This window comes from Drosophila bipectinata, chromosome 2L (assembly GCF_030179905.1).
Source record: "Drosophila bipectinata strain 14024-0381.07 chromosome 2L, DbipHiC1v2, whole genome shotgun sequence".
NCBI lineage: Eukaryota > Metazoa > Arthropoda > Insecta > Diptera > Drosophilidae > Drosophila > Drosophila bipectinata.
The window spans coordinates 2,068,012-2,080,774 of NC_091736.1; the positions used below are offsets into that span (position 1 = coordinate 2,068,012).

At 42.4% G+C, this 12,763-nt stretch overlaps 1 protein-coding gene across 7 annotated transcripts in view; it reads left to right on the forward strand.

The window, feature by feature from the left end:
* Positions 1-12,763, forward strand: part of nAChRalpha6 (nicotinic acetylcholine receptor alpha6) — a 90,946-nt gene that overhangs the window by 48,980 nt on the left and 29,203 nt on the right. The gene's annotated exons all lie outside the window — the stretch shown is intronic.

Sequence of the window (12,763 nt, forward strand, 5' to 3'; positions counted from 1 at the left end):
CCACAGGCACAATATTGTCAACAGAGCAGCCCAGGACACCGATTGTTGGGGATAACATTTAAAATGCTTTACTTGCTTTGCTTGTATTTAATAATTCTCAAATATTGATTAAAACAAATTAAAAAAAAATTAAATTGCCATTTAATAGCTTTTATATATAGGATTCAACACAAAGGCTTTAATCCTTTTTGACTTTTTTGTGAAAAAGGGAATTGTGTGGTCCATCACCGCGTACTTGAAATCCCGACAAGAGGGGTTTTGCGGCGAGCGCCCAGCCCGGGCAGCAAGTGGCGCCTGGGCGGGCAATTAAATACTTTGGCGCGCAGGATGCAGCGAAACTTTAAAACAAATAGCCCAAACAACAAGGACAACAACGAGGAACAATTAATGTGAATTTATTTTTCGGACTCATTTGGCGGTAATTGCCAAGCGTCAACAAAAAGAAAGCGCTTATTTGATGGCGCGGGGGTCGTCCCAAGAGTTCTCCCATGGCATACACACGATTGCCGTGAAGTCCTCGATCGGCCCTGGGTGTCCTTGTAATTTCCATAGAACTTCTGCCCACTTTATTTACGATGAATTTTTGGACAGCCTACGCAGTAAAGGGCTTAACATAGTCCCCCCAATGTTTTCACCCCTTCAGCCATTCCGGCAATCATTTAAGCTGTTTTACGAGCTACAATTGTGTGGCCAGGACGCCACCTACCCCTCGTCCTGGCCATGGTCTCTTAAAGGCCTATGGTTCCTGGTAACAACTGTAAATAACTTTCATTTGAACATTTATTGGTGACGCAAACGGCCTGTAGCTCGGTCTGGAACTGGGCCCAGTTCGAATGGCCCGTTCGTCTTATTGCCGATTTTGTACTTGTGTTAATTTCCTGTAACGTGGCTTGAAGAGCTTGAAGCTTTTTCGGCAAGAATCTGTATGCCAAAGCCGGCGACATAAAAACCGGGCTACATAAAATATGATGAAGGGCACTTAAGGCAGACAGCCGGGACTTAACTCGACTCGATTCTCATCTCCTTCTCGCTGACAGCCATCAAATATGTACACAACATGCATAAATGAATGACACATACACATACCCTGTAGAGGGGGCTGTAGAGTGTGTCACCTACGCCTTTTGTTTTCATAAATATTAAAGTGAGCAAACCTTTGGAAGGCCTGTGTGCAAATCTGCACAATTTCATTAAGCCAGAAACGATAGGTGCTAGTGGAAGGGGAGGTGGGAATTTATGAAGGGAAATGGGAAACTTTGTCGAAACATTTTCTTAGCCCAGTTTGCGTTGCCACTGCTGCAAAATATAATTTATAGAAAATATATGCAATTTCAGAGCAGTTGCAGGCTTACACAGCGCAGTGCCGCAGTTGCATAGCCGCTTGCCTGCCTGCCTGCCACTCGGGAAATCGTAATTCAAATAAGTTTTTCCAACGCCCGCCGACTGAAAGGTGGCAAATATATGCAGAATATTAATACGATTTCGCTCTGTTGCCTCCCCCTCGGAAAGATGACGGGAAAACGGATACTCCGGATAGTGGAGCTGAGGGCCTAAGAAATGTTTCGGCGCTTTTCATTGACAAATGATTGGCAAACCACTGTACCATCGAGCAATTCATCTCAGATTGTGGCATGCAACCGGGGAGTGTGCAATTGAAAGGGCTGTGTGGCAGCGTCATTAATCAAGCTGCAACTTTTGCAGCCATGCAACCTAAATCGAAAGCGATTCCCTCTTTTTGGAGGAAACCCTATCCCTGTACAGCGTACTACCCGTAATTTGGCTGAGCAGACAAATGACGGGAAATTGCAGTGCGAATGATCTGCCCCCAATGAAATATGATTTGGAGGCGTTAAGCTGTCAGCCACAAAAGGTAGATGTTCCATCGCCACAGCTACTCGGGGCTTTGGGGCAATGCCAAATTTATTTCTCCTATGGGAGTTTGGGAAAATGAAAATGCCAAATTTGTTGCAAGAAAATGAGGCAAGGAATGCGTTCTCATTGTACGTTTGCCCCTTTTCTTTCCCAAACTGTAAACAATTCTCGAATGTAATCCTCTCCGTAAGCTCTGCCTCTACTCACTCGACTGAACCCCAGAAATATGCCACACAATTGTTACACACACACGCAGGGAGTATGCCAAAACATTCCAAGTCCTTCTGGTAGGCACTATTCATGAAAATTTGTACCCAAAATTACAGCTGCTCGGATCACGAAGACCGGCAAGCAGACCAATTAAATGGAGAGTATTTTTTGGTAAATTACTCGGACCTCGGTAGGGGAAGACCCAACGAACTTGTTCAAAGACCTACAATATCAATGAATCTTTGATGCCAACTTTACGAGCCCCAGAAGCGACTTCTCGACCCCCCATCGCGTGTGAGTTTAATTCGGCTTGTCTTCTCATAAATAATGAAACGCTCTTTTGGCAACTAACTAACGCCGCATCTGATTTCCTTATTTGGGGATACAACTATGACCACGCCCCTTCTAAACACACACTGAAACATATGTAGGAGACCTCACACACACCGACAGGATGAAAGGCATATAATCTGCGGGGGACCAGAACTTTGCACACATGACCACATCCGTTTTGGAATACAAGTGGAATACAAATTTAATCTGTCGGTTTTCTGGGATTTCCTCATTTGTACCAGATTATAATCTCTGACTCTCCGTTAAAGGCACAACTGTGGGTTGTGGGGGGAGTGGAAGGATACCGCTGCAGGTGAAACCCTTTGTTCTATCGATGGGTGAGCACTTTCTCCGCTCATTCCGGCTAAATGCCAGGAGAGAGAAAGTGAAAGGCCATGCGTGGGCCTAACGTTAATGAGTTGCCAAGTGACTGCAAAAAGGGCTGGGTAGCAAGGGGGAGGAAAATGAGGCGGGGCTCTGATAATGAGGACGATGATGATGTGAAACTGAACCTGAATGGGGCACAAATTGTGTTCAATTGGTTGTGATTGGGTTTGCCCAGAGTTGGTGCGCTCAATACGGTTCTATTGAGACCTCTTCGCCAGATTTCCACTTAAACTGCTCAAGGATCTGCCAGGGTCCAGATGGCTGGGTCTAAATAAAATGAGAAAATTAAAGCCATTCAAATGGAAAATCAAATGTGTATTTTTAAAGCCTTAAAATGCAAGTGAGGCCCATTTTCATAAGCAATAGAATTAATAGAGCTTAACTATTTGAGGACTAAGTTCTTATTGTAAAAAGACCATGCCTATAAAGATTTCTTCAACTTTGGTCACAAACTCCCATTACCAAAAACCCGAATCAATTTCCAGCATTGTTCGCATTCCTTGGCCAACATAGAGACACTTTTATGTATTTATGTCCCGCATTCTGGTCGCATCTTTTTGGTGAATTTATAGACCTTCTCGTTGACTTCTAACATATGCATAATTTTTCAAGAGCATCCTCGTCGCATTGGTGGTGCCAGGCCATAAAATGGAATCTCCAAGTGCTTTTAATTTGTCCTACCGAATGCAGAGGCTAGACAGCCCACCCATCCGCCCACACACACTCGTATATATCTCGTTACTTAGCGCACATTTAATTTTGTTACGCACACCCACACATACTAAGAGAAAATGGAGAAAGCCAGTGAGAGGGAAAAGTTTCCCACAGCAGAAAACTATGTAGCAATTTATAACTTTCCCCGTGGCTCCTGGTAGTAGTTGGTGGGCCATTGTGCTTCCCTTTTTGGCAAACGATAATGAGACTTCGTGCCAAATTATTTAAGAGTTGGGCCAGGACGAGAAAAAGCAGTTGGCGCAAACAGAAAAGTAAATCAAAAATTTCCCCCCAAACCGGAATGCGATTAATAAAAGTGAAGCACTTTGCCAGATTAGGCTCACAATGGAGTAACAATTGTTAATTACAATTTTGAGCTCATTGCAGCTGAAATTTAATATAGGATTTGCATTATAAGTGGGGGAAAGGATACTGTCTAGATTTTAAATTATTTTACACATTAAATTTTGTGGTTTTGCGTGTAGCAGAATTAATGGTAAAGTCGCCTGTTCCATCATCATCCCTATGAGAGTCATCATCATCGTCGTCGGCGGCTTTGGTGCTGAAAATTGAATTTGCCAGTGACGAAGCCGCAAACGCTGAAACCGCGATCAAAATCTATGTGCGTGGATATACATACAAAAACAAAAACAAAAACAAAACGAAACCAAACCCAACCAAAACGTGCTTTTCCCTCCCGTGTCTATACGGATGATTTCAAAAATCTGCGTACCCGAACCCGAGAACTGAGCTGAAATATTCATTTCGAATGCGCAAAGTGTTTTGTGGACTGCGGCGGGCTGGAGCTAGAGCCCAAGTACATATACAGTCCCCTCATATGTATATGAAACAATTCCCGCCCAGCCATAAATGTGACGGCACGGCTGGCATGGAATGGTTGCCATGGGTGGGCTTTAAGCCTTATAAATTAGCGGTTAGATTGAGCGTCATAAATCGTGCGATTAATTTTAAAGTGCTCATGCGGCTGGCGCTTGTTTATAGAGGATAGAGGATCCCATTTTTCGCTTTAGGCTTCAAAACACAGGTATAAACTAGACAAGCCCCCTAAGTATTAATCTCTAAATCAAAATTTATAGTTGAATTTAATTTTTAAGCCATTTATTAAAATGAAAAGAATTTAAAACATAGCACGCATAAAATGGTTAAAGTTCCAAGTGTTTCAGGAAGCTTAGCTTAGCTTATCGCACATGAGAGCACTCGGTCTGATGACAAGTTGCAAATTCCGAGATACGGAGATCCCTTGAATGTGCGGCCTACCTTTTCGGCTTGCTCCAATAAGCTGCCCAGGAAACATCTCTAAATTTATGTATCTAATTAAAATGGAAGTGGCAGTGGGGAAAAAAAAATGCCGGCCCCACGAATCAAGTAACAACAAGGACGAGGAGCAGGCCTCTGCCCCTGCCACTGCCTTGTATGCTAAGCGCTTTGCCTAACTTCGTTTCGCATAAATTTTCCCAGGAAAGGGCCAGAACGGCGGAGATCCTGTGGGGATGGGCGCACGCATTATGTTTGTTTATGCTCGAGAGCTGCATTTTTATGTTCTGTCGACGGTGACGGCGATGGCGGTAACCTGGGAGTGGGTATGGGAGTGCCAGTGCGGGGGAGTGGAAAAATGAAAACGAAAACAGGACTACAACTGCGGCCACTCCATCAGTTGGTCGGTCGGTTGGGTCAGTACACTGCACTACAAAACAGCGGGATGTCCGCAGTCAACTGGGCCTAGCGGACAACAGTTGTGATGCTATCCTAATGGCACAGTGGTTGAAGTTCCTAAAACATGATATAGATTATATATATTTCTTGCTATTAAATCCCTTTTTCGATTTTAGTCCTTTCACTAGTAGGCTGAGATGGTCTATATGTTCCTTATACCAAAACTAAAAGATATATATGTTCTAACATAATATTGTAATGTAACTAATATGACCTTATATCCTTTCAGTAGATAGGTACTTTTTGCAACTTTTCAGACCTTACACTAGAGACTTCTTAGAGACTCTAAGCTACCCATTTTTGCCCCATTAAAAATCAAACAACAACCACTGTTCAACGTCTAGTAGCTTGCCTTTTAGCTTAGCTGTTTGCTGCTGGCGTTGCTTTTTAATAAAATTAGCTCCGACATCGGATGCTTGTTTATGCAGCCAGCAGGAGTGGGCGGTGGACTGCTGGGTAGTGGAGTTTTGTGCCACCCACATTCGCTCCCCAGTCGACCCGGTGACCCTCATGATGCACAGCCATGAGCGGTGGGTGGCTGAATGTGTGTGCCTGTACTTGACTGCTTATTATGCATGAATTTCAAATGAAGTCGCGAACGTGACACAAACATGCTGCATGCCGATGCGGTGCCTTTGGCCCCTGCCGCCCAACCAAAAATTTACACATTCGCATTGCGATATGCATTTAATATGAGAATGAATCGTGGTCCTATCCGCCGACTTCCCAACTTTCACCAGTTCCCAGCTGAGTTGGTTCTCCAAAAATGCCCGGAAAAATTGAAAAACACATCAAGCTCATTGAGAGCTAAATGGGAATAGGTCCTTGGGAAGTATAATTGTGTGGGTGTCGATGTGTGGGTGCTGGGATGTCAGTCGGAATGGAAACGAAGATGGCCGAAATGTTATGCGTAATGAAATTGGGCACTTTGGGTGTTGATTTTTTATGGCTCTTAAGTGGCTCTTAGAACAAAACGGAATGGGGTAGGTTCGGGATACTAAATAGAAACGTCAGCCTGGGGGTCAATTGAAATTTTGTTATTCCGTCCAAAACTTAAATTACAATTTTTTGGAAAGAGATATCCCGGACGAGAACGAGGTCTCATTAGCCAAGACAAACTTCATTGCGAGCCAATTTTCAGTTTGGCAATTAAACACTCCAACCCGTCACCCAAGTCCTGCCCATCCCAGATAGAGATGTCAGATGTCGCCGGCGAGTGTTGATAATGCACTCTTAAAGGAAGCGTTTACAGTTATTTTCCTGGCTTAATGATATGCAAATACACACAAACAAAGAGAACGCGAGCCGTTAATTGTCTTCCGTTTCTTGCTGTTGTTTTTCCCGCCTTTGTAATTTCCCTCTGGCTTTTGTTGTTATTGTCGCTCTTCTTGGGATGGCTATTAACATTTAATTAAATGCCTATTGCCATCAAAAGTGAGCGCAAAACATAATTACAAGCCAGTTACCGGCACTTTTTTTCCTAAGCGAGCTGAAAGCTCGAAAATTTCAGCGTGCGAAAGCCCATCTCGAAGGATCTCCGAGCTCAGCGTCCTGGCTGCGTGCATTATTGTTTAATTGCAATTAGTGCCAAGCAGGCAGCAGACATCAAGCTGCAAAATGATAATAACGAGCCGGGTGTCGGTTCATGCATAATGCAAAGGCCGGGCCTGGCTCACACATTGCAATTAAGTTGCAAGAACCATGATGCACTGAAGGAAAAAATATTTGCCATATGCAGTTTTGGTTTCAATATATTTTTGTGAAAAAATTACATAAAAAAATATTTCCAATTATAAAATAAAAAAACATTAAGCTTGTATTTTCTTTATTAATTTTTTAATTAAAATCTTGATTAACTATCAAAACAAACAAAATGGCGTTCAATACAAATATCGAAAAAAAGTCCACTTTACAACACTGGACAATGACCGCTAGTTTCGTTCAGTGAACGGCCCATTGTGACTGATATTGTTGCTGTTTCTGTTGTTGTTGTTGCCTGGGATGTTGTCGAACGGCGAGCGGCGTGTTGAAAGTATCTCTTTGGCAGCCAAGTCGGGCCTTGAAGTGTGTGTTGCCACTTGAGTACTTCTTCTTCATGCTCTTGCCTTGCCTTGCCTTTCCTTTCCACTTTCTACTTTCTTTCCACCCGCTCTTGGTCTTGCCTATCTAGCTGTCTGCTTCTTGTTCACTTCTTGGCAGGAGAGTGCCTAAGTTGCCTTGAGAGTGTGTTAGATTATTTTTATGTGTTTTGCTTGTGCCTTATTTTCGCATGCCTAAGTAGTTAGTTTAATAAATTGCATTGCTTAGGTAAGCGACTAAGGAGAGAGACAGACAGATAGATAGATAGAGAGAGAGAGGGAGAAAAAGAAAGTGTGATAAAAAGAGATAGAACAGCCACTTGACTTGAACAGCAATTTACGGATTTTGAAAATTTGAATTGCTAAACATTGGCCAAGTTTGGCTCAAGTTTTCATTGAATAAGTTGCTCTTCTATTTATCCTGATGTTTTCACTGCCGTGCTGCCTCCCAAACGAGTTAATTTTCTTCTCTTCTTCCGCCATAAACAAGCCCGCACAGCATCCTTTTGGTGCAAGTTTCGAATTCATTACCCACAGAAATCACGTATACGCCACGGTGGCGGTGCAGCTGCGCAGGGCCAGCGGAACGGCACACAATGCATCACAATAGTAATTAACAATTTACCAACACATTCCAGCACAATTGCTGCAGGAGGGTGGCGAGTGGAATTTTCAGTGCCATTTATTTGTTCGCTTCCGCCCCTTTTGGCAGCGTGCCCCCATTTGCATCAAGGTTAAAGTACCCATAAATTTTTAAAAATCATCTGAAAGCCGAGCAAAAAGGAACACTCCCATAGAAACTACAATAAAGAATAAAACACTCAGCATTCAAGGTGCAAAATGCGAACCGTCCAAATCGTTAGAAAACAAAAGAACTAACAACCCTCAACGTAACCGAAGTTAAACAGTCTTAAATCATGCACGCCCCCCTTGAGATAGTTGGGGCAGGACCTCTGGGAAGGTATGGGGGTGGTGGCGTGACAGTGAGGTAACGCAACAATAGTGGCAAGAGAAATCAAATGTCAACTAAATGCAAGGCCAACTGCAGCTGGAGAAGTTGTAACTGACGCCCAAGGCCAAATTGATCAGGCCCGAGAGCCAGCGAGCCAAAGGGAAACTGGGTCACCACACAAATAAGTTACTACAGTAACTCACCCACCCACACATATGTATGTGAGGCCCTCGCCCTGCTCCTACCTCCCCCATATGTAGTATACCCATACAAATGTATTTAGAAGGGAACAATTCTATTTTAGCCGAATTCGGGTTGATTTGGAGCAATCAATCGTCGTCTTGTTTCTTCGTATTTCTTTCAATGAAATTTAAGAGATCCTTGAAGTCTGATCTAAGACCTATAGTTTAAGTTTGTAAAGTAATCATATATATATTCCAACAGTTTTTACTAATCATTTTTTAAAACTTACAATGAAATGGGAATATAAAAACAAGAAAAAGAACTGAATACAATGAAAGATACAATGAATACAGCGACAGTAGAAGTAGTAAAGCGCTGTCTTGTTTTCAAGAACACTTTCCAACACTAATCAGATGTTTCCGATACATTTTTTATATAACTTTTATAAGTTAAGTTAGCAAATTATAATAATAACTAACATATGTGATATATATTTATGTCAATATAGAATCCTAGTGTGAAAGCATAACCCTTACCAACTTAGTTGCTATTAACCTCACTTGTCACCCGAACAAAGGACCCTAGGACCACGAATCCTTGATTCCCACACTCTCCAAGCTGGGCAGCTGTTTGGCCCGAATAGTCCTGCCCTGCCATTGCCTTTGCATATTAATGCTCATGTAATAAACACAATCGCTCACCTTGACAGCCTGTGGCTTCGGGTTTCGGTCAGTTCGTCACTGGTCAGTCGGTTGTTCCAAGCGGTTGGGCAGCCATGCCAAATTCATGGCCTGCTCTGATCCTGATCCTGATGCTGTCGCTCTTGGTGCAACTGCTGCTTTTCGTCCTGCTTTTCCCGGTTGCATAATTTAAACGCAATTCGGACATGAATTCGATTGGCCAACATGAATCCGGGTGGCCAAAACCACAGAGGCGAAGTAAACCTGGTGACTGGAGACCCGAATGCATTTATGAATGAGTTGACACACTGTTGGGCTCAAATTTTGCGACTACCTGGCAACCAGGCAACCTTCCTGGCTGTCAATATTTGTCCCCTGACCCAGCAAGTCGCACCTTTTGTTGGACTCACTTCGCCTAATGGCGTGCAAATAGTTTTCGCAATTGAGTTGTCAAATTTTGCGGTGTTGTGGGGATAGGCATAGAGAGCTAGAAACGCCCAGAGGCCCTATGCTGGTGTCTCATGCTCGTAAATTCCTCAAACTTTTTGCTCTCATCTCAAATATTTGTCATTGCTCGTTTTACGGCTTGTTATATCACACAATCTACCTTGTCCTCCGAGCAGAGAGCTCTCCAGCACACAGAGGCCCTTAATGACATTTTATGGCTGCCACCTAGGTGAAAGCTGGCCCAAACCGGATATTCTGGAAGCTGGCCAAATTAAGTGGCAGTTGGGGTACTTTGCAAGAGCTAGGAAAAGCAACTACTGTTTCTATGAGAACCATTATACTGCGAAGAGCTGTGGTTTCACATGCAAATGATTAATTTATGCAATGCATACGGATACAAAGCACTAAACTGAAGTACTAATCATATATGTAGTAATGCTTAATTAAAGCCTGAAGTCCTTTAGAATTAGTAGTATTCAATTTGATTTCAATTGGCTTCAGAATTTAATGAATCTTGTACTGGGCTAGCTTTGATTTCTGTTATTCAATTGAATGTGCTTGCCTTTAGAAGTTTTCAGATGGGCTGAAAGGGCTTTATAATGTTTGTTATGAACTATTTATTTTGATATTTGGCCTGTCAAAAAAGTAAGCCTTCCACCATTATTAACAGTATTAAGTACTCACAGTTGCATACCCTTGCAAATGTTATTTAATCTTGGTGAAAGTTTGGTAAAATTTCTAAAAATATATTTCGTCTCTGGATTTTGATGCAGAATGGTGGAGAATTGATCCAGAAATCGTTTAAGGTACACCGCTTGAGAATGGGATGAGAATTGGGGAAGATACAGCCATCCCTGTGGGCCCTATAGGGGAAAATCCTATTTTCAAGGGATCCCATCACGAAAAATGGACAAAAAATTTAAAAAATATTTTGTCTCAGGATTTTGATGCAGAATGGTGGAGAATTGATCCAGAAATCGTTTAAGGTACTCCGCTTGAGAATCGGATGAGAATTGGGGAAGATACAGCCATCCCTGTGGGCCCTATAGGAAAAAATCCTATTTTCAAGGGAACACCCCATTTTCAAGGGATCCCATCACGAAAAATGGACAAAAAATCTAAAAAATATTTCGTCTCAGGATTTTAATGCAGAATGGTGGAGAATCGATTTAGAAATCATTTAAGGTAATCCGATTGAGAATCGAATGAGAATTGGGGAAGATACAGCCATCCCTGTGGGCCCTATAGGGGAAAATCCTATTTTCAAAGGAACACCCCATTTTCAAGGGGTCGCATCACGTAAAATGGACAAAAAATCTAAAAAATATTTCGTCTCAGGATTTTGATGCAGAATAGTGGAGAATCGATCCAGAAATCGTTTAAGGTACTCCGCTTGAGAATCGGATGAGAATTGGGGAAGATACAGCCATCCATGTGGGCCCTATGGGGGAAAATCATATTTTCAAGGGAACACCCCATTTTCAAGTGATCCCATCACGTAAAATGGACAAAAAATCTAAAAAAAATTTCGTCTCAGGATTTTAATGCAGAATGGTGGAGAATCGATCCAGAAATCGTTTAAGGTACTCCGCTTGAGAATCGGATGAGAATTGGGGAAGATACAGCCATCCCTGTGGGCCCTATAGGGGAAAATCCTATTTTCAAAGGAACACCCCATTTTCAAGGGGTCGCATCACGTAAAATGGACAAAAAATCTAAAAAATATTTCGTCTCAGGATTTTGATGCAGAATAGTGGAGAATCGATCCAGAAATCGTTTAAGGTACTCCGCTTGAGAATCGGATGAGAATTGGGGAAGATACAGCCATCCCTGTGGGCCCTATAGGGGAAAATCATATTTTCAAGGGAACACCCCATTTTCAAGGGATCCCATCACGAAAAATGGACAAAAAATTTGGAAAATATTTTGTCTCAGGATTTTGATGCAGAATTGTGGTGAATCGATCCAGAAATCGTTTAAGGTAATCCGATTGAGAATCGGATGAGAATTGGGGAAGATACAGCCATCCCTGTGGGCCCTATAGGGGAAAATCATATTTTCAAGGGAACACCCCATTTTCAAGGGGTCGCATCACGTAAAATGGACAAAAAATCTAAAAAATATTTCGTCTCAGGATTTTGATGCAGAATAGTGGAGAATCGATCCAGAAATCGTTTAAGGTACTCCGCTTGAGAATCGGATGAGAATTGGGGAAGATACAGCCATCCCTGTGGGCCCTATAGGGGAAAATCATATTTTCAAGGGAACACCCCATTTTCAAGGGATCCCATCACGAAAAATGGACAAAAAATTTGGAAAATATTTTGTCTCAGGATTTTGATGCAGAATTGTGGTGAATCGATCCAGAAATCGTTTAAGGTAATCCGCTTGAGAATCGGATGAGAATTGGGGAAGATACAGCCATCCCTGTGGGCCCTATGGGGGAAAATCCTATTTTCAAAGGAACACCCCATTTTCAAGGGGTCGCATCACGTAAAATGGACAAAAAATCTAAAAAATATTTCGTCTCAGGATTTTGATGCAGAATTGTGGAGAATCGATCCAGAAATCGTTTAAGGTAATCCGCTTGAGAATCGGATAAGAATTGGGGAAGATATAGCGATCCCGGTGGACCCTATAGGGGAAAATAATATTTTCAAGGGAACACCCCATTTTCAAGGGGTCCCATCACGAAAAATTGAGAAAAAATCTGAAAAATATTTTGTCTCAGGATTTTGATGCAGAATGGTGGAGAATCGATCCAGAAATCGTTTAAGGTAATCCGCGTGAGAATCGGATGAGAATTGGGGAAGATACAGCCATCCCTGTGGGCCCTATTGGGGAAAATCATATTTTCAAGAGAACACCCCATTTTCAAGGGATCCCATCACGAAAAATGGACAAAAAATCTGGAAAATATTTTGTCTCAGGATTTTGATGCAGAATGGTGGAGAATCGATCCAGAAATCGTTTAAGGTAATCCGCTTGAGAATCGGATGAGAATTGGGGAAGATACAGCCATCCCTGTGGGCCCTATTGGGGAAAATCCTGTTTTCAAGGGAACACCCTATTTTCAAGGGGTCCCATCACGAAAAATGGAGAACAAATCTGAAAAATATTTTGTCTCAGGATTTTGATGCAGAATGGTGGAGAATCGATCCAGAAATCGTTTA